At 47.5% G+C, this 18,417-nt stretch overlaps 1 protein-coding gene across 1 annotated transcript in view; it reads right to left on the minus strand.

The window, feature by feature from the left end:
* LOC146197846 (protein madd-4-like) overlaps positions 1-18,417 on the minus strand; it is a 261,142-nt gene that overhangs the window by 116,100 nt on the left and 126,625 nt on the right. The window lies entirely within an intron of this gene.

Below are 18,417 nucleotides of genomic sequence, written 5' to 3' on the forward strand. Positions count from 1 at the left end.
TTACGAGAAGCCGGAGTGTCCATCCGCTCCCATGGGTTCCCTTTATTTCGTAAATAAGCACTCTCGAATTGTGTGCAGGTAACGTGAAGCCGGAGCGTCCATCCGCTCCCATGGATTCTCTTTTTTCCGCTGATCCCCTTCCTGCGTTGGCTGGTTATAAACAGTGATAGTCTGATTTCGTTGGCAGGTCCGCGTTCTGCCCGCAGAATTTGCATTGTGAGTCAAATGGCTCTGGACGTGTAGTCTTCGTGGGTTGTTAAAAGTGTTGGTCTGTAGCTTGCGGAGGTGTACCTCTTCCCCTTTGTCTTAGCCGGTGGAGGGCAGACCCGGCGAGATAATTTTACGTGCTGAAGTGTTTCAGTCTAACTTAGCCATGGTGTAGGAGGTTCCATGAGATCTGTATTGGTGATACATTTGTGCTCACGAGCTGAATTCACTCACATCAATGACAAAGTTCCGGTTCTAACAAAATCATTTAGCTCCATGTTGACTCATGCTTTCCAATCAGGCTTTGCCTAGCTAGCTCAAATCAGATGCCCAGTATAGCTTTTTTCTTTTTTTTTCTTTTTTTCTTTTTAGCGCCTGGAGATCGAACGTGCATTGACATTCCACAGCACGAGGATGCTTTTTCACCTCCATAGAAACGTGGGGATCTTCAAAATGTTTACGCGCACGACTGCTGCGCGATAGCCTTGTAAGGTGAGCCTATAGATTCCGAATTTTCTGTTATAGTTCTGGCGCGACAAGAGTTTTTGGTCAAAAACCATTTACAAGCACTATGAAAAAAATTCTAGAGGACACTTCGGACCACTAGAGTGCGATTAGGCGAAAGTCATTATAACTTGGTAGATCGAAGCCCTACGTCAGGACCGTGGTGTTGTAAAGCGGGAGCACATTGCTGCCCACTTGTTTTTTTTTAGTATCCTCGCACGAACTGAGCAGTCTCGTTTAACTCAAGAAAGGGCCTTGTTCACTTGCGTTTTACAGCCGCATGACACGTTTTGCTAGTGAGCATTGTACGGAGCGCCACGAGGCCCGTGCGCATGCCGCTGCTCCTCTCCCGTGACTTTCGTTAAAGGCATGCGGAGAGCGTTCTGGCAGTTATGCAGGTTCACTGGACTCGCCTTTGCACATCGTCTCGCTGCTGCCTGCTCCGACAAAACAGCTCGGACCTGGCGTACCGACTACTGCAAAACAGCTCGTACGTGGAAAGTCCGTCCCGCCGCTTCATAGTCTGGGCTCCGGCCCATTCTGGGCTAGGAGGAAACGAGGCAGCAGATGCCGCCGCCCGCGCGCTTTCTAACCGGGCAACCTCGTCTCCTTCCTCCTCAGAAGAATTCACACCAGCCTACACTTTCAGAGAAATTACGCAGCTGTACCAAAACAGACACAATATTTACCCCAACCCGTGTAAAGGGTTAACAAGAGCGGAGGAACGCTTGTTTCTTCGCCTCCTTACGAATACCATGATGTGCCCGACGTCACTTAAACACTTTGACAGTGCCTTCTCCGGGGAGTGCCCGCACTGCGGGGAAATGTCCTCGGACCTTTTCCAGATGGTGTGGGCGTGCCCCTCCAACCCTGCCTTTGCACCTAACCCAAACCCCATCCGGGAGGACTGGGAGGCGAACCTACTCGCCTGCTCCGACCTGAAAGCCCAAAAGGCCTTGGTCAAAAGAGCAATGGCGGCAGCGGAAGCCACTGGGGTCCCGTACTAGGGACTCCACCTAGTGTTTGTGAGGGGAAAGGCACTAAGCCTGACCCCAGAGCAACCTTCATGTAACTCCATATTTTATTAAACGTTTTCACCACCACCACCTGCTCCGACGGAGCTGCCTGTATCCTGTTCAGCGCATCCACCCGGAGAAGTCGTGGCGAGACAAGTCAGCAGTCACATCTGGCTGTTGCTATCCTGGCCTGCAGCTATCAGCCGCCCTCGCGGGCCCTATGGACACGTGGTCCACTCCCCGCGGTCCCTGGTGTTGCGACGTCAGTGCATGGTGAAGATCGCCAGGTGGTCTGAATTATTGCGAAAACTTCCACTATGCGAACTCTTCTGAATCAAAAGCTTAATTCGCTACGTGATATCAGCCAATGTCAACCTGGCAGGCCGCTAGACCTTCAACGAGCAGAGGTCACAGTGTTGCTATATCGCTTAGCCATGTTACCACCTATGGTGTACCATCACTTAACCTTTGACCTTTGATGGCACATACGGCACCACGTGTTCCCTCGTAGTTGACGGCGTCCTCGAATCCATAGCGTCGCTAATTTAATCGCTTCAAAACCATGTCTGCCCACTTCTAAACTTATGCCCAACCAAAAGCAAAACTAAGTAAAACCACGCTTTCGCTTCACCTTACAAGGTTTAGCACGGTTAAACCTCTCAGTCATTTTGTCCTCTTTTCTTTCAATTACACCTTCCCTCCTTCATTTACGGCGTGCTTGAGGTGTCCACCCAGAAGTAAGACAACCACCGCGCGTTCCTGCTATCCAGCGACCGCTGCGAAGACCAGCAAGGTCTAGTACAGCGAACTCAACGGGTGGTAGTGGCCAGCGGAGCCATGGACTGCGGGCAGCCCGCCATTGGGTGGAAGTGGACGAGGTCGACGGAGGAGACTCCTGGGGATGCAACAAGGAGCTCTGGAGGCGCCCCAAAAAACCGCGCAAAAACAACATAGGGCTGAATAAAGTTTTTCCTTCCTTCAAGCATCGCACCCCGCCGTGGTGGTGCAGTGATTAAGATGCCCGACTACTGTATCGGAGTACCCGGGTTCGATCCCGAAAGGAAAGGCGCAGTATCTGTCACACACATCCGTGGACATCTGAACCGCGCTGTAAGGCAAGGGAGGAAGGTGGGAGTGAAAGCGGGAAGAGAAAGGGGCGCCGTAGTGGACGTATCCGGAGTAATTCCGACCACCTGGGGATCTTTTATATATATAATCATTGCGTAGCTAACACACGGGTGACGGCAGTGGTTATGAAGGCTAAAAATAAAAAAAATTATAGCAGCGTTGCGGGCATCCTTCGGACTGCCGGTTGTGGCGTCCAGTGCGTGCCTAGCCGCGGCTTCCTCCGCCCACATCAACAGCCTTGATGCTGGCTTGATGCTGGTTTAATGCTTAGGTCGCCCTATGGGCCGAATTACCACACCATTGTTGGCTTGTGTAACACCTAATCGGTGCATGATGCGTGGTGTCTGCAGTAGCAATCAGGTATATATAGCTGCTACCCTGATGGGGCTGGGGCAGGTAGGTCACCGCTGCTTGCGGCGGGGGCTAGCCTGCCACCGAATTTTTATCTGTTGTAGGCCGTCATTGCACCCGCCACCACTTTGGTGGTGGACGACGGCTGTTGTTGCGGCGCGCGTCTTTCTTTCCCTCTTCCTTTTCTTTCTTTATTTTCTCTTCTGTCTGCACGAGGCAGCGGAGGTGCCCCGCCGGGGTGGTGCAGTGGTAAGACGCCCGACTACTGTGCCGGAGTACCTGGCTTCGAACCCGACCTCGGCGACTGCGTTTCGATGGAGGCAAAACGAAGAGGCGTCGTGTGCTGTGCGATGTCAGCGCACGTTAAAGATCCCTAGGTGGTCGAAATTACTCCGCAGCCCTTCACTACGGCTCCTCTTTCTTTCTTTCCACTTTCACTCCCTTCCCTTACGGCGCGGTTGAGGTGTCCACAGAAAGCAAGTGAGACAGTTACCGCGCCTTTCCCTTCCTGTAAATCAATCAGCGGAGGTGGCTCAGCTACAGAGCCAGTAGCAGGCCCGTGCATTTTCTTTTCCTTCTTCCTACAGCCACAACAATACCAAGGGGCATTTCATTATGCAGAAGGCTTGATGCACGGTCGTTTATCGTCGATCGTGTATAAGCCTGAGTAATAATTAATTTGTGGTGATAGTGCCCATAGGAGCCGTGGTATTGAGTATAGTGATAACGATGAATGAGTATATGTGCAATATAGCGTGTAGACAGCATGCAGCCTACATGATTAGGCAACAACCTACTACGCCGATCGAAGCCGGAATGGTGCGACATAGTATATGTGCTTTAACCTCCCAACGCGACAAGGGCTACGGAGGACGTAGTATTGGCGAGGTCAGCCTAATTAATTTAGATCACCTGGTAATCTTTAACGATCGCTGTTATCGTCTGCGTCTAAAAGTGGCCACCACGGCTGGTACTGAACCCTTGTCCTCACACTGAGCGCCCTAATTGCCGAGTCGGAGCCGTGAAATGAGTTTTCACCAAATAAGGGGCTCTTCCTGTGGTCTGGAAGAGCAACGCCCACCAATGCTTTTCTACGTCAACAAGTCAGTGCCTCCCAAAATTTAACACGCTCAGGCACCTGGTACATTAATACAGCGTGCGACACTGCCGCTTTCGCAGATGCACACGCCTTATGAACTAGATCAGTCCCTCTTTCCTCCTTCCTTTTTTATGAGAAGGTGAAGTCGTGCTGCAATTAGCGCGCATTATCTACGCGGCCGCCTCCGCCAAGACATTCTCGCGAAGATGGCGGCGTTCGCCTCGCGTTCCCCTCGAGAAGGCGAGGGAGGCAGCGCGGAGGAGTCGTGCGTGCCGCGCACACGCCCATCGATGCACCGTGGACGTCGTTAGGAAGCAACAGAGAGGCGCGAGCCGGCTGTTTTGCATAAGGCGCCATCTGGCCCACGGTTGAACTATGTGTGGGTCGTGATGCGCCGGAAGCTGAGGGACGCACTTCGGACGTCGAAGGAAATGCGATTCTAGAGTTGTATTCTCTAGCTCAGCGAAAGGAAATAGGTGTGGGAAAGGCGTGTAAATTGACAGCCGATGGTCCCATAGGAGGTCGACGGGATTTCTAGCGAACAAAGAGTTTGCAGGATGTTAGACAGCCGAGCGGGCGGTTGAAGTCAGGAAGTTTGAAAGATGACGGCGTCCGCAGCTTCTATAGCACAGGGTTGTTTGGAAAACAGTGCAGAAAAACAGGACTTCGTACTGCAGTGGGCCGAGGTAGCTAAAGAAATGATGATTATGATGGTGATGATGATGACTGAGTTGACTGATAACGACTCTGCAGAAGCATGGGTGAAGTTGGGTCAACGTTCTCAAAGGCGAGACACAGCGGCAGAGCGAGAGGGGACATGCTGAGCTCGTTTCGTCTCTCGCGTTACCGCTGTCTTTCGCGATTCCCCCCTCAAAATGTTGCATATTTCATCACATAACCAACCAGCATGGTTTCGTGTGTGTACCGCAGCACTACTGAATACAGACAGTGTGAATACATGCTGCTATAAACAATCACAAAATCGTGTTAGCTTATCATCAGCATCAGCCAGACTGTATACCCACTGCAGGGGCGAAAGCCATATTATTCCAATTAACCCGGCCCTGTGCTAGATGCATCCAGTTGACCCCTGCGAACTTCTTAACCTCATCCACCCACCTAGTTTTCTGCCGCCCCCTGGTACGGTTTCCCTCGCTTGGAGTTCAATTTGTTACCCTTACATCGGTCATCTCTTCGCACTACATGTCCTGCCCATGCCCATTTCTTCTTCTTAATTTCCACTAGAGTATCAGTAACTTTGGTTATTGCTCTGACCCACTCTGCACGCTTCCTATCACTTAAAAGTTAAAAGATAGGTAGTTTATCTTTGGATCTAAAAAAGGTGGTTAATATTGCCGATCCTAATTTACTACTTAAAGGATTTCACATGACGATTCCTATGCCATATGGACAAATGGTTTGCGGCTTTTTTCATGACAGGCAACAGATTGTTAGCGTAAGCAGCGTTAATAGCGCAACCCATACAAAAATGGTCTATGTACTTCAATGGAAAAGTTTATGGCCAGCTATGTCTCTCTATGAACTTTTATAGTCGGCTATAAAGCATCATTGAAATATTTATGGACAGCTATAGAAAATTCTATACCACTTTGCCTATAGCTTCTGGACCATACAAAATCTCTTTAGCTAACTATAGAAAACCATATGTCCATGAAGCTATAGACTATTAGACATACAGTTATCTTTAGCTGTCTATAGAAATTTGAATACCTCTAAAGCTACAGACTACAAGCCATAGAATCAGTTTTAGCAAGCTATAGAAAAATTTATGCTCCTGAAGCTATAGGATATTAGTAACACCGATATCTTTAGCTGTCTATAGAAATGTGAATGTCTCTAAAGCTACAGACTACAAGCCATATAAGCTGCTTAGCTGGCTATGGAACAGAGTATACTCCTAAAGCTATATACTATTAGTCATACAGTTATATTTCGCTGTCTATAGAAATTTAAATTTCTCTAAAGCTACAGACTGATAGCCATATAAGCTGCTTTAGCTGTCCATAGAAAAGTGTATGCTCCTGAAGCTATAGACTAGTAGTCATACAGTTATCTTTAGCTGTCTATAGAAATGTCAATGCCTCTAAAGCTACAGACTGCAAGTCATATAAGCTGTTTTAACTGGCTATAGAAAAGTGCATGCTCTCGAAGCTATAGACTAGTAGCCATAAAGTTATCTTTAGCCGTCTATAGAAATGTCAATGCCTCTAACGCTACAGACTGCAAGTCATATAACCTGTTGCAGCTGGCTATAGAATATTGTATATACTAAAAGCTATAGACCAGTAGGCGTACACTCTTATATGAAAGTACATATATCGTCGGTTCGAATCCCTCGCGCAACTTGTACTCTAGCTTGATTAAGAGTTTTGTGCTGTATGCAACGAGAAACCGTATGTAGTCAACTACAACGCTGTACGACAAATGGATTACGTTACAATCTTGGTATAACTAGTGGGAGCACTGTCGCCGTATGCAAATACGCCTGCAGTGAGTACCTCCGACCCATGATGGTCTTAGTCGTGGGGACGGCTGGCCAATTTTCAGTTATTTATTAATCGAATTGAAAATAAACGTCCGAAGATATAGAGCATGATACACATATACATACACACTTGCGCATACACAAACACAACGCACGCACATACACACACGCACGCGCACGCGAATATTCTATAGCTGACCATAGAAAATGCTAAAGACTGCAAATACTTATATTAGGACACCAGAATATTCCATATAGACTTCTATAGCAGGTTATAGCTTTTTGGGCCAAATATCTATAGCCGACAATACACGGGATTTTCTATTGCTGGCGATGAACGTTTGTATGCGACCATAGAAAATGCTATAGCCTGCAGTACATAGGGAGCCATAAGTCTATAAAATAGCTTAAACACTTCTATAGAGCAGACTATAAAAAAACCTAAAGACAGTCATAGAAGCGGCTATAGATATTTGGGCCAAATTTCTATAGCCGACCATAAAAAGGATTTTCTATAGCTGACCATAGGAAATTTTTGTATGGGAATACTTACAGTAAAATATGGAGTTCCGCAGGAATCCGTTCTAGCTGCCTTCCATTTTAATAAATGTCCCTACCCAGTTGCATCTTCTGTGTCAGTATGCGGATGACACGGCACTCAACCTGTCTGGAGCAAGATGCTTATAAAGTTACGACTTGCTTAATAACAGTATCACCGACCATTACAAAAAATGCTCGATTACTATGTTTCCACAGCCCTTATGCAAAAGTTGTCATCCAAGCTTGATATACATAGTGCCGAAATTATAAATGTACCAATGTTGACCTTTTCAAACAATTTCACTACCTTAGATGAGCATTTTTCGTAGTCACTCCATACAGAACACCTAGCGCAGCGATTTAGCACTTAGGCTTGAGCATTTATGCGCAGGTTAACATCAGTCTGCAGTACAGCACAGTGCGCAGAATAGTAGTAGTAGTAGTAGTAATAATAATAATAATAATAATAATAATAATAATAATAATAATAATAATAATAATAATAATAATAATAATAATAATAATAATAATAACATATTATTATACATATTACTTTAAAAAAACACGAAGAGTACTGACCTTTATGCTGTATAAACGCTTGTTTTGTCTAGGGTCGTCACAAGTTATGGTAAACAAAGAAGGGAATCTTAATTCCATTTCACTTTCATCTGTTTGCGGTGAATTCGGAAATAAATACCGTCACAAATGCCTAACGTGATGGATCTCGACGAACATATACAATGAATAGCGTGGAATAAAACTGGTTCTTTGTGCTTCAGGTGTGCTTTTTGCTATCATTTCGCGAGCTGTAACGGGGGTCAGTGACAGTACTTATTTATATTCGTAACATCTGATTCCTTATGTATCGTGAGTTTTGAATATTTCAAGCCTATAGTACCAATACGCTGCCAGTTATTTATGATTGTGTGCGGTTTTACAATACATTGAAATATTGTGATTCTATTAACTTGGTTGTTTCAAAATTGCCACGATTCCGTTTGTGTGGACGGCATTGATATGTTTTGTAGCAACATATCTGTGTGCTCTTTATTAGGCACGCATGCATGAGTTTTAGTTTTATTTAACTTACTTAGCTCCTTGTGACTCAGTGGTATTCGTCTTGGCTGTTCTAATCCCTATATGTTTTGAAGTGACTTCAAAGGCGGAGACCTGCGCTGTATTTATGCCTACTTATGTTAAGGCGGTGGTATTTTTTTACTGTTCAAAGATTTTTATTTTAAAAGCTGTCAGAGATCCCTCGGAGTGATCTGTACGTTAGAGGGTTTAATGATTAGGCGTTAGTTTAATTAATGTTAAGTAATCAACTATTTATTTCGCGAAATCGAAGGCCGTCAATTCCAAAGGCGAGTTCAATCATGGCAGATCGCCTAGTCTCCCCCTTTTACACACGATGCACATAATGTTAGCCCTGCGGTAAAACCTGCCGGGATCGACACTACTGTGGTCTCTCTATTAGTTTTTAAAGTACATATCCGAGAAAAGCAAAAAAAGAAATAATATTCAACCGATATATTCGTAAGACCGCCCTCTCTACATACAAGCGTGCTTGATTGAGAGGCGTACACTATGACGCGTTATTAGGTATCAACGGTCTGCTTGGGGCTGGCCATTATGAACTACCCCCTCCCCACATTCGATCTCCCCCGGACGCCAAGAGTGCCGCCACGACATAGGCCGGCATCACCCGCGTCCGGTATCCCACTCCCCAAGAATACCCCGCAGGACTTTGAAGAACTACAACTGCTTCCTTCGGCGGCGAGCGCAATACGCAGTGAATTAAGCCACCGTCTTTCCTCTTTGATGTCTCTACTGAACTCCAATAGCGGTTGCCCATTGCACAAGCTTTCGATTATAGCAGTCTCCACACGTGGACCACTCACTGCGCTGTCCGCCGGGGCGTGGCTCTTTCAGACGCCTCAAACCGAACTACATAATGGGCACAGGACGTACTCGTCTCTCGTGAAGCCCCTTCCTTCATGCACCCCCCCCCCCCCCCCTGCCATCTTTCCTTCCTTGTTATTTTTTTTTTTCTTTTGTGCCCCACAGAAGTGCGTGGAGGCGCCTAGAACATTTGCCGTGCGCGCAACACCAAGAATGCGCGCCCGCGCAGAAGAGGTGAGAACCGTCAGAAGAATGCAGCCGAAGAGGAAGAATGTGTTCCATACTGCGGGACCCGTGTACACTACACCCTACAAGTGCGTAGCACTGCGAAGCGCCGCAGGTAAGAAAGAGAGAGAAAAATGGGGGGTGGGGTCCCTAACATGTTTCCGGGGCAGCGAGCAGCATGAAGGCGGCGTGCTGCTGCCCTCCTACGGGTTGCCCCCAAGGTCAAGTGCGTGCTGTCAAGGTATTGTTTGGCGGCTGAGGCACCGTCACAGAATGGCGGTTTCTGCTTCCCCTGGCTTGTGCCTGGGTCATGTACGATTCGCAGAAAGGGCCGCCGTTAAAATCTGCCAGTCTTCTTTATCCGCTCGATTCCAGCTTTCACTTCTCGCTGTTTAGGCTTTATCCCAACTTGCGTTTCACGAACAGCGCATTTTCCTCCTTAAGTTCTTTTTTTTTTTTCTGCTCTCTGTTTTCTTTCTTTTTTGTACTTTCGAGACTAGTACATCACATTTGCGGCCCTTTCGGCACCATGTCGGGCAGGGCCGAATTTGATGACGAAAGAGCATCCCACCACTTCAAAAAAAAAAAAAAAAAAAAAAAATCGCACATTTTTGAATTCATTGAAAAGATTTAACATGTTGCGTTAAGGAGCGTGCGCCGCAAAAAGCAAGCTGTGGCGTTTTGACGCGGAAATTCTGATTGGTCGATAGGGTCATGACGCTAAAGATACATGACCTAGCGCGGGGAATTCAGAAAAGCCACAATGCTTACGTTAGACGTGACGTCACGCGAGGAATGAAATCTATTCAAACACGATATGTAATTCGAAATAAAAGCCGCCGCCTGTCTCAAATCGTTTAACATTATAAAGTAACTGATTACATTTAAAGAATTTTCCGGTTTCAGGCGGGATTCCAACTAGCGAACTCTGATTTGGGAGCCTGGCACGTTGCGCGCCCTAGGCTAAACAAGGCATGTTTGAACGGCTGGGGAATAAACGGGAGTTTATATGTATGCAGTGCAGTGTTTCATGCAAAGAGGCATCTTTCGACTGTACGCTAATAAGCATGCGTATAAGTGGAGAAGACCACAGGCAGCTATTTCGTCATAAGCCTCGAGGCGGCGCTGAAGTGCCCGCAAATATTTTTATCGAAGAAATACATTGGACCACACATTTCTTACGATCGAAGTAAACACAAGCATTGCACGTTTGAATGCGAATTTAGACAACCACATGTTGATCTGATCTTGGCAGTGATTCTGAATCGAGACTTGTGCGCTATTCAGAATAGGGGAACAAATTCAATTCAATGCAGTTTATTTTCAATGCCGTGAAACTCATCGCACAGCTCACGAAATAGCTTTTCATCACTTACACATTCACCTTTCATCACGTTTTTTTTTTTTAATCACTTGTGCGACCTTTGTCTTTAATTGCAACTTGTCTACAGGCAGCTACACAATGTCATTACTCCTGTCGTCCCAGAAGAAACAGAAGCTTGCGATGTATTTGCTGCGGAGGTATACCTGGCGCAGTGGCAGTTTTCATTCCCTGCATATACAATGCTATAGAATACCGTTGTGTTCGGTATGCGGGTGACCGTGTCGACAATGGATTCCGACTCGCATGTTTGCTCCTTCTCGACGCAAACCAAGACGCCGTTCCGGGAATCGCTTCATTATCGCGGGCGCACCGGCGAGCCGTTTGCGCGCGAAAATGAGGCGAAATCATTCTGCTTGAAATGCCATCGCGAGAAAAGAACGGGTAGTCCCCATCGGCGGCCCACTGCTCCCGTGCGACTCTTGGGCGGGGTTCAAGTTGTCGTTCCCAGACATCTATGGGGCCGAAGTAAGTGAGGTGGTCGAGGATGTATAAACGCCCTTGCGTGACTAGGACTACTTTGTGCGACACGCAAAACGCGAAATGCAAAGAGCCGACATTTGGCGCTTCTGCTTGGCTAAAATAATAATTTCCCCCAGGCACAAGGCCTTAAATCTCAGTTTGCGTGGCAGTAAATATCCCAGAGCACTGCCACAGCTGGGAGACCGAACTGGGGGCGTTCGGGGTTCAGGGAAATGCGTGAGACGCTCGGCAGCTTCGTCGTAGCGCTGCGGGTAAGAGCGATTTTCACAGCGCACGAGATGCGGAAAGTGATCGAGATCAATGCTGAGGTTGCTGGGAATATGTGCGCGTGGTTTGGAACATTAAATATGAGTTACAAGCGCCGGTGTAGACAGACATCCGGTTGTTCAGCGGCGTTAGTCTGACAAACCGCATACACGTGTTTCGACACAAGACTTCTGAGGATAACACTGCGGGTCTCGGGATGGGTCCATATACGGGCAACGCAGCACGTCGCACGGTTGTAGCATAATACCACATATTCCGGATGTCCAGGTTCGATACCAGATCCGATGGAGAATGGGAGGGCAGTGGAACTACAGCTGCAGGGCTATGGCGAAAGCATGAAAAGGAAAAGGGTGTGTGTGCGTGTGTTGTGTGCGAGGGGGGGAGGGGGGAAGTAACAAATCGTGTTGCTCAAATAGGGCCCTCTGCACTCTCCTTCAAGCGTCCCGTCGGCTTCTCTGATATATATTTCGTATCTGCATACCTTCTGTCTGATAATTCATTCATTCATTGGCTAGCCACGGTGGATTGGTGGTTATGGCACTCGACTGGTGAACCTGAAGACGCGGGATCGAAATCCAGCCACGGCGGCCGCTTTTCGATGCAGGCGAAAATAAGGCGCCCGTTTACTGTGGGATCCCAGGTGGTCGGAATTTCCGGAGCCCTCCACTATGGCGTCTCTCATAGCCCGAGTAGCTTCGGGGAGCTAAACATTACAAACGAAGTCAGACCATTCATTATTAATTAATTCATTCATTCACAAAGAGGCACCGCGATCAGCGATCACCGTTTACGTCACGTAGTTGTATGACGTCATCCATCAGCGACACTTAGGTAATTTCGACTTGACTCAGCTCGAATTTAGAGAGCAATAAGGATGAATAGTCAACGCAGAGCTCTATAACATCTCAAGTAAGACCAAAAGTAAGGCTCTGGCCTGACATTTTTTTTTTTTTTCTTTCGGTCAGATTTCATTCTTGCCACCGAAAAAAACTGCGAACAGCCGGTGACATTTGACCACAGTGCCTTAAATAGCGGTCTCGAACATTTGATTAATCCGGTAAGAGAATAAGCTTAGGGTAAACCGTGATATTGGGAGCGAAATTCTTCTTGCCGCTCGAGAAAATCAAGCTTCTATTGTTGCTACTTTCGCACCGCGCACACTGTGGTGAAAGGACCTCGGCGAACGGCGGTATACGGTCCAGCCCGGCCAACAAGTCCTTCACTTCCGACAATGCGAAACTCATCTGCCTTTATTTTATCTGCTCACGCACCCAGTGCCCCCTCCGGTTACGTGCGCTCACGTCTTACTTTTCGCTTCCCAAAGACGACCCGACCCGGTTTTTTCACTAGCCGCGGTGCTTTTGAACAGTGTTTTTTTTTTTTTCTTTTCTTTTTTTTTTCTTTTTTTTCTTTTTTTTTTCTGAACAGAATCACGCGGCATAAAGTACAGAGGCAGCGGCAGCGAGTCCGTTCAGGCTGCAGTCCCAAATTACAGAGCGCTCGTTTTCTTTGATTTCGCCTTCGTACAGGGTCCCCGCAGGGCAGGAGACCTCTCGCTGTAGCGTGCGCCGCGTCCATGCATGCACCGTTTGTAGGCGTGTGTGAGTGCGTGTTGTGCTTTGCCGCTCGCTCGACCTATTGAAAAGGTTTCTGCGTTTTCCGGTGTTTCAGCCGAACAGCCCGATCTTTCTCTCTCCCTAAGTCTCTTTTTCTCTTTGCCTGCGGCCTTTCACGGACGGCGCCCCTGTCGTCTGCTGCAGCGGCATGCTACCTCCACGCGGTTCGACCTCGCCTGTAGTAGACTGGGCGAGGGGAGCGGTCTCTCCGCGCGGTAGACAACGCCCCGCGGCCGGCAGTCCGGGGTTAGTAGGGGCCAAAACGATCCCCCGACCAAGTGGCACTAAAGAGGAAGACAAAACGTTCGCCTTGTTTCGTGTGCTCCAGAGGTAATAACAGATCTCTTATGGGCACTGCGTGGGTCGTGAGGGTCCGTATTTTTTGGGTGTATCGGGCACTGCATCTCGGGAAACACGCGCGAATCATTCGCCTGTTCGCAGGTGCATGAGTCGGAATTCGATTGCTTCTTTCTTCTTTGCCTCGTTTTTCATTTCGCTTTTCTCGCCTACCACGCAGCTGGACCGCTGCCTCGATGCGGAAGCCTTCTGAGCAAGCAGTGAGAAAGCAGAAGGATACACGCTGCACGCGCTAGAAGCACTCCTATGCGAGGAAGACTGTTCATTCGTAATATGTTTTTTCTTTCTTTTTTTTTTTTTCGGCACGGAACTGAAGTGAGGGCGGGAGAATGTTTATTGTGTGCACGCAATTCGAATTAGGACAACAAAGCGTGCCGCATGCATTTTCGGGCGCGCCGGAACTCGCCAATCACGATTTCACACGCAGCGTTCGCGTGCAGTCCATTCTCTGCGCGTGACCCCTCCATCGGTGCAACGTTCATAGTGTCTTAATTGTCACGCTGAAAGCAACTGCGTGGCGACGCCGCATATCAACCATCCAGGGCATGCAGAAATTATTAGACTTCGTATTTGACATGGGTAATTTTGGTCCGAAAACGTAAGATTCAATAGTAACAACACTACTTTTCCAGAGGCAAAACTGCAATATATGGTGTGGTAATCTCAATGGGGAAGAATGCTTGACATTCACTCGTGCCCAATCCTTTGAATAACCAAAACAATTTGAAAGAATGTATTCCGCGCAGTGTAGAGAAGATCAGTGCTGCGGTAGCTATGTCACTTCTTAGCAACGTAACCACGAGACCGCAGCAGCATCCACGTATAATCGTCCCAACGCTGATCTTGGCGCCATGTCCTTGGTGGATGCAGCCCTCTTTGAGGAACTGGCATAGGCGGTGGCGCCAGCTTTTCCCAATGTGATTTTGAGCAGCTCTCATTCTACGTCAAGTAAATTACTAAGGCCGTTCACTGCTCCTCGCCACCAATCAGGCTTCATGCATGCTTTCGCATCCTATGAGCGACCAGCGTACGCTCTTTCCAAGTAAATGTGCGCACGGACCATGCAAACATCGCAGAAAACGCCTGAGAGCAATAGAAGATAGCCTGCATCGCAAAAGAATCCGAAACTATAGAGCTAATTGGTTCTTAGCCCGAAAAACAGAAGCCGACTAGGGATACACACTGTATATAGGCAGTGTCCTGTCGCGTCTCTCCACAGTGCGTTTTCCTGTAGTTGGCTCTTGCGTTATGGTCCTGCATCGAAAAGGTACAGGGTTCTAATCACGAAGGTACTACTTTCAAAGAAAAGATCTGCCCAGGTACGGTATCCGTGAGACAGCGCTACCTAAGGAAAGCAGGCTAGCTCTGGGACCTTGAATGCGACTATACCACGAGTGGATACTAGATAACCAGATTATCGGGAACTTCTTCTAATCATTGAGAGAGTCCAGTTTACTTTCCTTCCTCTTTCTTCTACTCCCGCCTCTTTCTTTTTCCCTATGCCTAATGGCGAACGTCTCAAATAATAAAAAAGAGGGATCTTTCATAAACTTGCCAAGAAATTAAATCATCGGTCGATTTCGCAAGTAAAATGCGTGCGTCGACGCCTTTAACGCGGATCTCAGAGGACACGCTACACCATGAATTTGAATCAACTGGCGCGAAGATTTCTAAAACCAATTTTCTTGCCGATAAATGCGTCTTTTGCTGCCGAACAAAGGGCAAAGTATAGCCACGAAGAGAACCAATTTTTACTGAGGGAGCAGTAGTTGTTTGGAATTTATACCTCAGCTCGTGTCATTTTAAGTATTGTATGCACTGCACACGCTCCCTTAATATAGACTCGATCATTAATTAATAAATGACACGTCAATTAGGGCACGTCATTGTTATCTTTTGCGTGGGTTGTTATCTATAAACAACCACCACATATCTAAAGGTATGCATCGAAAGAACACCACGTTCCCTCTGGAAAGATAAGAGCGGGCAAAGGCAAGCGCAGTAGAGCTATGGGATATCCGAGCACCTTTGCGACGTAGCAAATGCACAACTGCTTAATTCTATCATTCATTTTCCCATAATTGTTGGCAAAGAGAAACGGAGTAGATGGTGTAATCTGCCGATCGGAATTCCTAGAAGTGGAATATGCTCACAACATTTTAAGTGAAGCCTACAACTCAAGCTACCTTACCTAAATAGGCTAGTACGACCGCGAAGTTAGCGTGTCTAAACATCCGTGTACAGTTCCCAAAAGTGTACGAGGCTTTATTCACCTCATCTGCAAGCGTCTCTTGTAAGACAAGTTCCGCACACATCTCACTTATTACACGCTCATCTGCTTCCTCGTTATAATCACACATAGTACAACGCAAAGGAATCATTGTGTCTGCCTTGGAAACCAGCACACGCGAACAGCTAAAGGCAGAGGGGAAGACGTCGCGGAAGTAGCACGAACATCCATCCTCGAAATCAGTCCTGCACGGGGAAATCGGCGCCGACGAAAAAAAAAAAAAAAAAAAAAAGAGAAAGGAACTGAGGTCGCATCATTCAATCGGCCGAAACAAAGAGCGCCCAAAGATGGATGGACCAATGACTTGTCGATACCCGTTCAGGCGGAGACGCTGGCGGAAGAGGAAGGAAGAGAATGAGGGGATGCGCATTCTGGCGCCGTCCTTCTCGGAGCCAGCTCTCCGTGCGCAAAGCGAGAGGCCAAATGCGTGCAGCATTCGCTGCATTCAGCCGTGTCGCCAGTATACCAGAGCGCGACACATGCCGAGTGGGGATGGAAATGTCGAGGCGCCGACAGATGCGCCTTCTGGTAGAAGTTTAGTGCAGCGTAACCGTAGTCCAGCCTCCTCTCCCCGTGTTCTGTTACTTCGCCAGCAGCCCCTTTTTTCCTCTGCATCGGGTCACCTCAATCAACGCCGACGATCTCGCTATCATCACCGGTGAGTGCAAAAGGTGTTCGCCGCGTGATGTGCGCACGTCCTCCGACTGAGGCCGGCCACGGTGCTTGGGATGCGAGATCAAAACAGAAAAGGACGGCCCACGCAAAGCTATCCATCTCTCCGTTCGGGCCGCTTTAATTTCCCCACTTTTTTTTTTTTTCTTTTTTCTGTGCACGCGTGTGAGGTCGTTCATTCATTGCCTGTGATCGATAAGAGCCTATAGTGATTGTTGCTGACGGTGTTGAGAGGAATAGAGAAAGAATGTTTTCGCGGCATCGGCGTTATGCAGAAACGAAGGGCTCCGTAATTACGTTTTCTCTTCGCAAAACTAGTTGTTGGACAAAAAGCGTTTGTTACTCTTTGGATTGTTTCGCGCTCGTTCGTTTAGCGGCACACACGCAACCGCTCTGTTAGTTCTGTGACGTTGTGGGTGTGATAGTTGATCACAACGATGACAGGGTCTCGCACCGCATCCTTCATTGTGTGGCATATGCAAACAGCAGCTAACTAATCAGCGCGTAGCTGTAGACTAAGCAGGTAGTCTGCTTCCTGCTGTCGCCGATATTAGGAGCGAGAGAGCTCATTAATGCCAAGCGACGCCAGAAGCTCCCGTCATGCGCACAGAGCATTGTTCACTTACGCTTCGTATGCAAAAACATCTGTCTGGAAGATGGTGCCCGTTGGATTCGAAGCCCTTCACCAGAGCGCCGGGCACGCACCTATGTGCATCTCTGTGACGTTATTCAAGAGGACAACGGGTACAAATACATCCAATATCTGGGGTTAGTGGAATTGTATTATGTAACTTTTTCCGATTATAGGCATCAATTCATTGTTGAGAAGATTAGTTTGAAACGGAACTTCTTACCTCGACTCGATTGAAAACTAATGCCAAGATCTAAAAAAAAAAAAAAAAAAAAAAAAGAATGGAAGAAACACCGCGGCCTGCGCTTGAAATTGACTTGTGTGTATTCCCAGCCTTCAGTGATTCGCCCACAGGAGGAAGAAGAAGAAGGAGAAGTAAAAAAAAAAAATAAGAAGAAGACAAAGGAAAACGGCCCTGGTGCTCTGCTGTTCGTGTGTGAAAATTCTGATGACGGCTGCGTTTGTACTTTATTTTATTACTTTTTTTTCAGCTCATAAGAGCTATTCGTAGTTAAAGTTCGCTTTTTGCGTTGTAGAGGAACTAGCGAGCAACTTGAGTATCATTGTCCTATTTTGAACCCCGCGTGTTTCTACGAGCTTTTTTTTCTTCTCGCGTATGCGTCTTTTGTTACCTCATAAAACATTCTCATGCGATATGCACTCACATATACCACGTGGCACAGCATGTTGTACGTGCAAGAATGTCCTCTCGCCGCCAGAAACATCGAGGCCGTCCAACTGTTTACATCACCCCTGCTGACAAGGAGGGCACATAACTGGTGCGGAGGGTGAATGAGGGAAACCGAATCACTAACGATGAGCGGAAAGTAAATGCCGCGCACATTTCCCAAAATGACAAAGGTGAATACGTTAGCATTAGTGTTATGCGCTATCATTAGCGGACAGAGAAGCGGCGACCGCTGAGTATCATATCCCGGAGACCATGCTATAGGATGACGTAATCCAGTCCATAACTCACCATGTGGCACGCCGTGCCCCCTCTGCACTCTCGCCACCCATCGCTCGCCACTCTCTCTCCCTCTTCCCTCCTTTCTCTCCTCCGCAAGTAAAGAGAGGTAGTCAATGTGGTGTTGACAGAATTCCATCTTTCTACATTGCCTCTTTTGCGTCGAGGCTTCACACGCCGCCACCAACCTGCAGACTCTTTCTGTGGAGCTGGGCGTTCTAATGCAAACGCAGCAAGAAACGTTCATAAAAAAGAAGCATAAAGCCGCCAAATTC

This window comes from Amblyomma maculatum, chromosome 2, assembly GCF_055883805.1.
Source record: "Amblyomma maculatum isolate TAMU_Amacu chromosome 2, ASM5588380v1, whole genome shotgun sequence".
Lineage (NCBI taxonomy): Eukaryota > Metazoa > Arthropoda > Arachnida > Ixodida > Ixodidae > Amblyomma > Amblyomma maculatum.